The sequence below is a fragment of the Seriola lalandi genome, unplaced genomic scaffold (genome assembly GCF_002814215.2).
Source record: "Seriola lalandi dorsalis isolate HSWRI2012SDOR001 ecotype SW California unplaced genomic scaffold, Sedor1 jcf7180002054537, whole genome shotgun sequence".
Lineage (NCBI taxonomy): Eukaryota > Metazoa > Chordata > Actinopteri > Carangiformes > Carangidae > Seriola > Seriola lalandi.
In genome coordinates, this window is record NW_019525090.1 from 511,998 (window position 1) to 520,259 (window position 8,262).

An 8,262-nucleotide genomic window follows, 5' to 3' on the forward strand; every position below is an offset into this window, starting at 1 on the left:
AGACACCTGAAGGTGGCGGTTCACAGACACGTCCCAGCCAGTCTGAGCTTGAGAGGATCTGTCAGGACGAATGAGATAAACTGCCCAAATCCAAGTGTGCACAGCCTGTAGACACTTTCCGAAGAAGACTTGAAGCTGTAACTGCAGCCAAAGGGGCTTCTACAAAGCACTAAATTAAGGGTCTGAATACATTGTAAATGAGAGATCTCAGTTTTCTAAGAACAAAAATGGCAGTTTTGCTCATTTAAAATTTAATCTACAACACAAAGTGTGCAAAAAGTGAAAAGGGTGTGAATATGTCCTGAAGCCGCTGTATAATTATATATTGATATCACAATACAAGATTGTGTTTTACATGCTGTTGGAGTTAGTACATGAAGTGCTTTTACACAGGCAAGCAAACATTAAAGCCATGCACTGTAATATCAAACATTTTAAAAGAAGAATAATGTTTTATCTTGCTGTTGGGCATATTGTCTCACAGTATTTGCAGACCAGATTAATGATTAATCATTCGCTTGTATAAACATGTGCGGTCAGCAGACACCTGTCCCATCACTGGCCATCAACAATACAACAGATGGCAGGAATACATAATGATATAATAAAACCTCTGTGATTCTCTGTGTATGAAACGAGCAGCAGAACTAGTTTGTCAATAGATTCTTTGTCTGCACCTTGAGGGAACGAGCATTTTCTGATAATGGATTTGGGCATAAAGCCTAATGTGTTTGTTATAATAGCGAATTTTTGTTCAGGATGGAAGTATAAAACCATTACACTAAGCGACTGGTTCTCAAACTGGGGGGGCGGAGGTTTGTAGACATACAGCTACTGCAAGGGGGGAGCGGCCTGGATGACCAGGGGAACAATATGTAGTGAAAGTTGAATGAATATGATTTATGTAGGTAAAATTAACAAACAAGAGTTTGCTGATGACATTCTGTTGACCTTTATTTGACTCAAATTCAACATGGATCATTTTTCATTAGTCACTTCCCCTATCAGCGAACTTCTTTGGCTTCTGAAGAGGGGCGTGTCAGAAAAAGTTTGAGAGCCACTGCATTGAGCAAAGATGTCTTTGATAGGACCAAACAAGCTTTACAGGCTGTAACACTGAGGAGGGTCTGGAGCTGAATATTCATGTTATTTTAGATTCTTCTTCATTTGAAATGATAGGGCGCCACCTGCTGGCTCATCCAGCATTAAATCTTTTACCTGCCTGTTTCCCCTGACAAAGACTTCTGAGCAGCTCTCTTGTGTCTGATTTAGACCTCTTGTCTGACTTTACTACTGATTGAATAGCTGGTTGAATAGGGAAAGTAGTGGCATGAAATTACTATACAGGACACAACCTGTTATCCTCAGTCGAAGCTACAACCCTGATTTTGTTTTCTGCAGGTTTGCAGAATTGCATGCTTCACAAAAAAGTTTTCTCACTGGTATATAAAAGCATTAATGTCTTGACAAAAGGGCACATAACAATGAACCTGGATGGTACTTGGTTTTATTGCTGTAAAGTCTGCTTTAACATGTACAGAGCAAATCTAGACTTTTCAGTAATAAACTTGTGAGAAAGAGAATAACAAAGATTAGGTAAAATCAGCCAGCAGAGGGTGAGACATCTTTTAGTCCTTTAGTTCGACCCTACCAGTCACGTCAAGCTCCGAGTGTCTGACATGTTTTTCTGTTTTAAAAAGTGTAGTCTCCAGTCTCAAACTGAGGGTTATTTTGTCTTCTGTGGCTCCCTCCAGAGGGCACTTTCCGTCTCAAGCAAACTAACCATGATGAGCGAAAAAGTGAGTTACCATAGAAAAAGAAAGAAGCACCTCTGTGGAGCCAATGAAAATGTACTGAGTACCCCTCAGAGCACTGACCCACTGTGTGTAGGTCGATGTGATGCTTTTGATTATCTTGCTCTCAAAGGTTTAATGAGAAGCACAAATCCCCCCTGAACGCAGCTTTGAGAAAACTCTTCTTACTCTTATTTTAAAAGCAAATCTAAAGTTTTCAAATGGCTGATCCCCTGTACACTCAGAGAAGGAACCGGCAATCATAGATACATCTGCCACATTGAACATTCTTTAAAAAAAAATCCATACAGTTTATTCAGGGCTATGTCATTCTTCAAGAACAGATTTGTAATTTCTTTAAATCTACAGGAATAATTGACATGTGAATAACAATCTAATATATCTAATCATTATCACATATAAATATGTAAAAATGTACTTTTAGCAGTTTGATAAATATAGGCCCAGGGGAAACAGTACGTAAGATTAAGCCTTGTGGAGAGTTACATGGATCTAACTTCCAGTATTTGATACTATGACGGTATAAACTGGAGTGCTGCTTGTCTCCCTTTGATAGATTGTTTCTAAGACATGTTTAAGGTTAAAAGCAGCAGTTATTATGACTACTTGAGAGTAAGTGTTTCAATTGTATCTAGAAAACTGAAAAACATGTTTATTATCATATTCCTTGATTTGTGCAGCATATACGAATATACAATCTGTATGTTTTAGACAAGCCTCTCTTTCCAAGAACAATATCTCTGTTTAACTGTGTTAACTATGTGCTGGACATATACTGTTTGTTTTAGATAATCCACAGAGGACAGCGTCAGAAGTTTTTATATAAACTATTTCCCCAGTAGAAAATAGTTCCACTCATGACTGTTCACAGAGATCTTTGGTTTACTCAAGCAACCAACCTGGACACTGTTTCAGTGATGAGATGCTGCTGGGGGGCTTGTACAGTATGGATCAAAGCTGCAGGTCAGTGTTTACATCTAATATAAGCAAAGTGTAAAGTTAAGTACATTATTTATATGGTAGCTTTTCCATTACAACAAAGAGTGGATCTACTGCAATGGGTCCAACCTATTCTAATCTTTCAGACAGTATGGATTTTAGACCACCAGTGGTTAGGTTACAGGCTGGATGGGAGAATAGATTTAAACAGTTATTTTTGAAGAATGACTTAACTCACATAGCAGACTGAGCTGAACTGCTTGGCTAACACATTATTATTATTATTACAGAAAACAGTCTCGCTCCACAGGTTCTGTACTGCAGTCATTAAAGATCTACTCTACCTCTAGACCTCTGTAAAATTTAAAAGTCAGTAGAAGTTTGATAAACAGATTTTTTCATTTTTTTTCACCTACTTAACACATTTGAGTTTGTTAGTAGTAGTAGGTCTATTTGTTATCTTTCACTTAAGTCTAAAATCTAATTTTAGTCGTTTGATAAATACGGTAAATAGTTGAAAGGTCCATAAAAAGCCAGAGTGGACCTCAACTGAAGATTAAGTTAAGATTATTGTGTACTTACATTCTAAAAATTAATATTTTACATCACTGCGCAGCTGTTTTTTCCTCTCATCATTTGTGTCCCTGAACGCACAGCTACCGCTGTGTGCGCGTTCACGCTACGCTCTGCGCGTCCCAGTCATGTGACAACACTTCACCACGCCTGCGCATAGAAATACAAGATGGCGGAGAGTGCGGAACTGAAGGTAAGGCGCAGCCTGAAATCATTTTAAATTTACTCGGTTGCCGAGCGTTTGATTGTGAAGTCACACAGCGCCTCAGTGATTTAAGTCCTCGCGGGCTGAGATGGTGTCGGATTTGGTGTTTATCGCTCAAACACAGCAGGAACTTTATTGAACCCGCGAGCGCCAGCGCTTGCAGGAGCATGTTTATGTTGATGTTGGTTTGTGTGAACGGACCGTTTTCTTCAGCACACCCGGCGCTGGCGGGGCGGGATTCACTTTAAAACCATCCTCTGTGTCTTGCTTTAAGTTGATGGCAGCGGGTCACCTCATGGCTTCGTGGTCACCGCCTCTGTTCGCGTTGCTGAGTGATATTTTCAGGAGGAATACCGCTAGCTTCGGGGCGTTTGTCGCGCCGTCGGGCTCCGGGCTGTCAGTCGGTTTGAATGTGACAGCAGCTTCATGTGTGTTGGTTCATGTTCGAAAACACGCGACCTGGCGTCATCATTATTATTGTTGTTGTTGTTTTTTTGTTTTACTATTATTGTCGCACATTAATGACTATGAAGTAAATATCGATCCCACAAACCGAGTCCCAGCAGAGGCAGAGTCCGTCTGCAGCTGAAGTCACGTTACCTGTTGATACTCGCAATAATAAAAACACGCCGCTTCATATAAAGGTTAAATCAGCAAAGTGTTCAGGGGGTCAGGCCTGGATCATCAACCCCAGACCCCCACGTTTACGCCACATTATTAATTAATTATTTGCAAATCGGTAAGAAATTTGCCCCTCTGAAGCACAAGGCTGGATTACCGACCGGGCAACTGTTCCATACCCCGAGGGCCACACATTCATCTATCTTCACTTGTTTCAGCAGTTTGATAAGTCACAAATGTGTTACGTTATTAACACCACAAAGGTACAATATCACCTAAGGCTGCACTTGCATATTAGCCACATGTCTGACCCCTGTGTTTCCAGACTCAGTTTAAAGGCTTCGGTTATATTATCCACACATGTAGGAAAATTACTCAATAAAACTGTTCAGTCAAATCGCCACAAACTAAGACAGTGTCATGTCAGAGCAGGAGGTCTGTTGCACAGGACTGGATGGGAACAGGGAGGCAGCATGGTTCATATTCAGAGAGCAGTGGGTGAGGAGTGGGTGAGGAGTGGGTGGGGGTGGGGGGGCTGTCAGTGTGCACCTTGATGCCCCTTGTCTTTACATCCCAACACAGCGTTTGGTGTGGTAGCTACACTGAAACCGTGTTTTAATTTAACGTTGTGAAGCACAGTTGGAATCTATCTAGCAGTTATTGATCACAGTCTTGGGCTATTTTTAGACTTTTCCCCAGTGTGTTGCTGTGGATCTATACATGCTCCTTTGTGCCAGCTGCTGCTCAGCTACACAGACTGTGGTGAGCTGGGGTTTTTTTTTTAGCTAGACCCTCTGCCTCTTTTGAAAAGCCAGATGTGGTCTTACTATATAACCCACCAGTGTCTGTATATTATGGGCTTTCTCCGATGTGCCATTCTTTGTGGGGAGATGGCTGCAGCTTCTCAAACTGGGCTTGCTATTTCTCATTACCATAGCTGAATACCTAAGGGTAGGGCTGAAACTGACATTTACTTTCATTGTCAATTAATCTGCCAATAATTTTCTAGATTCACACAATGTCAGGAAAAAATGAGAAATGCACATTGAAATTTACTGAAACCCAAATTGACAAATACAAATTCCTTGTTTTGTCTGACCAGAATTCAGAAACCCACAGACACATTCAGTTTTTATCATATAAGAAAAAGAAAAGCAGCAAACCCTTATAATTGACAGGCTGTAACCCAGGAATAATTGGCATTTCTGCTTGACTTTAACAATTAATTGACTATCAAAATAGTTGCCAGTTGATTTTCTGTTATGTGACTGACACAAAACTAATCAGTAACTATTTTGATATTATAAACTAAAATAGCTTTTTGCGTTTTGGACTCTTGTTTGTTGAATAAAGCAAGGTGTCTGAATACATCGTCGTGGGCTTTGGGGAATTATAGCGCCATTTTATAGCACCTTTCACTATTCTCTCACAATTTGTATTCAAATCAATCATTGAAAAGGATAATTGGCAGATTAATCAATGAGGAAAATCATCATCAGTTGCAGCCCTACTTTCAACTCTGAGTTTTTGGACTGTATATCAAACAAAGACTGGCATGTCTTGTTATGTTTTTATAGGTTACTATATTAAATGAATAATAAAAAACAATAATCAACAGTTGCAGCCTTAATTTGACAGTGGATAGATGTGATTTTTGTGGGATATTAAAGTGAAAACTGTAGTAGATTTCTTGTCTGCACACATGGATGTCTGATTTTATACTGCATGCATAAGTATTAAACTCCAACCCTTGACTTTGCAGTAGCATGCAAATTGAGGAGGCTTTTATTGATGCACGGATAGTTAATTTCACTATCATATTCACAGCGTCATACAACTACTGTAAGGCACTGAAGGATCTGACAAACTGGCCTGAGGGCTTTGTTTAGAATCCAAACAAACGAGGTTTGGCTTCGCAGTGATTTCCTGGTGACTGAGTTGGCTCTTGCTAACAAACCCGCTTTATGTGTTTTTACAGCGGCCAATCACTTATGCATTCCTGTGGATAAAATAGACTAAGTGAATGAAATAAATGACGGTGGCACACAAATTAATAGAGACATGATCTGGACCACACACTTAAAAGACCTGGCATAGATTTGGGACAACAGCAGGGCTGCAACTTATCGATTAATCTGTTAGTTATATCCTTGATTAATCATTTGGTTTATAAAATGTCAGAAGATAGTGAGAAATGCGGGAATGAGGAAGTCCAAGCTGATGTCTCCAAATTTTTGTTTTGTCCAATAAACAGGAAGAAAAAAAAAAAAAAAACATCCCAAAAAGTCCAAAATAAATTTACTATCACACAAATTAAAAGAAAAAAAGCAAATCCTCAAACTTAGGAAGCTGAAACTAGGGATTCTCTGGTATTTTTGCTTGGAAAGTCACTTCAGTGATTCATCGATCATTGCGGATTAATATTCTTATTAATCAGCTAATTGTTTCAGTTCTAGTCCAAAACCCAAAGATATTCAGTTTACAATGATATAAGACATGAAAAGACATTTGAGAAACCGGGACCAGTGGTTGACACTTTTGTTTGTAAGATAGTTAAAATGATTTTTCAGTCATCAAAATAGTTGATGATTCATTTTTTGTCTATCGGTTAGTCAGCTAATTGTTGCAGCTCTAGAAAGCAACATTACAAGATACTGATGTAGGGGTGGATGGATGGGGTGTAAAATTATAGTTGACTCATCATTGGAGACGATCCACGGTACCCCGGGATATTTTTAACTCAACAGAAAGTAAGACCAAAATCAGACTTATTTTATCTTTACTTTGTCTCATTTAGGCTAATGTGCAAAAACATGTTCATATTTGACATTTTTTAAATACTTAATCTTGCAGCAAAAACTTAATCGTCTTAAAAACATTGAAGAATGAATCATTTTGTCAGTTAAACAGAAAATGTCTGAACTTGGTTGAATTCAGTTTGCCACAAACCCCAGATTAAACCTGCACACAAACTATTTTTAGGTTTGTAGAGTAGGACAAGGACACATCTGAAGACTTGTCAACAACTTCAAGCAGCAGTCGAGACCTCTGCAGTTGACAGTGTTAATAGACTGTGGTTAATTACATTTTGTTGCATTTATGTGTGCAAGCAAAACTCATGGCTTTTGGGAATAATGACTGCTCATATTTAGTTAATATCCATTTGTCAGCTCTGTGTACTGCAGGTGCATACCATGATACATGGTTAACACTGACACAGCAACAGTGGATTAGTGCTGATAAAAACAGTAAAGTTACAGTAATCATAATGAAGTATTCCCCTTCCTTTCTCCTTTGTAATGTGAATATACTCATTAAGACTTAAAAGTATGAAATAATTAAATGAGCCCCAGTAACTGTGGTGCATGATCTATTTACTGCTGTTTCACACCTGAGATCAAAATGTGTTTATTGTAATAAATGAATTTGTACCTTCTGTCCACATGAAGCATCTGGGGCTTTTGTCGGGCGCCATAGGGTTAGAGAGCACTAAACTGTGTTATTGAGCACTGGGCTGACAGCAAACATACAACAGTGACAGTGTGTGGCAGGAGTCATCAGCCCACCACAAAGAGAGAGCTCAGAGGCTGTGGATGCAGAGAATATTAATGACAAGAGAAGGCGCAGACCAAGACAACAGAAACTTTCCAAGAACATTATTGCAGCGCTGTATACTGTGCAGAAACATAACCCCTATTTGCTCTGTAGAACATGTAGGACTGCAACAAATGATTATATGCATTATGATTATGATATCACTTTCTCGTTCAGTAGATGAATAATTTTTCTATAAATCTTCAGGAAGTAGTGACACGTACTTCACATGTTTCCAGATCAGACTTCAAATAGTTTGTATTGTCCAACCAACTGCCCGAAAAGCCAAAGAGATCCAGTTTAAAAATATATATGAAAAGCAAAGAAAGGCAACAAATTTTCATTCATGAGACTCAGAAAATGTCAAAAATAGTTCCCGGTTAATTTCCTGTTACTCATCAAACAGTTTCAGCTCCAGTAACATGATGGTTTGGCCCTACCTGCTTTATTGTTTTGATTTCAATAATGAGCGACAGTTTGGCGCCCATATTCAATAACAACTGAACAACCCCCCCC

General features: G+C 39.0%; 1 protein-coding gene across 1 annotated transcript in view; it reads left to right on the forward strand.

Moving 5' to 3' along the window:
- Positions 1-3,503: 3,503 nt before the first annotated feature.
- LOC111661153 (E3 SUMO-protein ligase PIAS1-like) overlaps positions 3,504-8,262 on the forward strand; it is a 55,662-nt gene continuing 50,903 nt past the window's right edge. The window contains exon 1 of the mRNA XM_023414626.2: positions 3,504-3,519. The gene's annotated coding sequence lies outside the window, so the exon portion shown is untranslated. The remainder of the gene's footprint in view (positions 3,520-8,262) is intronic.